The sequence below is a fragment of the Condylura cristata genome, unplaced genomic scaffold, assembly GCF_000260355.1.
Source record: "Condylura cristata isolate star-nosed mole 26May11 unplaced genomic scaffold, ConCri1.0 scaffold00006, whole genome shotgun sequence".
Lineage (NCBI taxonomy): Eukaryota > Metazoa > Chordata > Mammalia > Eulipotyphla > Talpidae > Condylura > Condylura cristata.
This window is the reverse complement of record NW_004567107.1, coordinates 2,070,576-2,071,551: the sequence shown is the minus strand read 5'-3', so window position 1 is coordinate 2,071,551 and position 976 is coordinate 2,070,576. Positions and strand designations below refer to the sequence as shown.

Genomic DNA, 976 nt, shown 5'->3' with positions numbered 1-976 from the left:
GGCTTCTGCAGAGCTCCTGAAAGGCCTCCCCTGGCCCCACTCCCCACCCCGTTCCACTGGTCAAGACTTTGGGCTCCGAGTTTTTTCTCTTGTCCGCCGCGGTGCAGATCCTTGTGAGGTGGGGTCCGGAGACCTCTGTGTTAGGACTCCCGGGAGGCTGTGGAAACAAGTCCAGAGCGCTCTCCAGCCAGGTGGCTCTAGAGACAGAAGCCTCTGCCCGCTGCTATTAATAGCCTCCCCAGGGGTCCCCCGCAGGCATTGGGGCTACTACGGAACCGCAGGTGCGTGCGGAGCGAGCTGGACCGGTTCCGTCCCCTCTCTGGGCCTCCGTCCCCAGTTGAGTGTTCATCTTCCAGTACTGGTCCCGGCCCGTTTATGAAGCCGCCCGGCCGTGGGCACCTGCTTTCCTCCAAGCTCTGTTTGGGGACCGGCTTGGGCCAGGGCAGGGCAAGTCATCCCCAAGGAACCCCCGCCGGCACCCTCCAGCCCGGAAGGGGGGCCCAGCCCCAGAGCCCCACCCCACCCGCCAGGCCAGCCGAGGGGGGCCGTGGCTGTCCTGTGAATCACAAAAGTGGCCCCCAGATAATTCCGCCAACCTCAAAGTGATCAAAATAGAGTGATGGCCTCTTGCAGGCAGGGGACCAGGCTGGGGTGGTCAGAGCGGCCCCTCCTGGCTCCCTCCTTCCTGCTCCCCTCTGCCTTTACCCCCAGGCCCAGCCCTGGACTTCAAGAACTGGGGTGGTGGGTTCTTCACAGGGCAGAGGCCTCAGCCAGCAGGGTCAGGAGCAGGGAAGTCTGGGGGCCTCTGGGCTGCTGCACCATCTCCCCAGCCCCTGAGGGAAGGAGCTGTGTGTGGGCCACACCAGGGAGCGGGGTGAAGCTCTCTCCACCTGTGGAGTCATAGGTGGGAGCTGGGGAGGACCGGAGAGGAGGCCCAGGGAGGGAGAGACCAGACCACACTGCCCCCTCGGGGCAG

The 976-nt window shown here is 65.2% G+C and overlaps 1 protein-coding gene across 1 annotated transcript in view; it reads left to right on the top strand.

The window, feature by feature from the left end:
- NTNG2 (netrin G2) overlaps nt 1-976 on the top strand; it is a 51,294-nt gene that overhangs the window by 41,499 nt on the left and 8,819 nt on the right. The gene's annotated exons all lie outside the window — the stretch shown is intronic.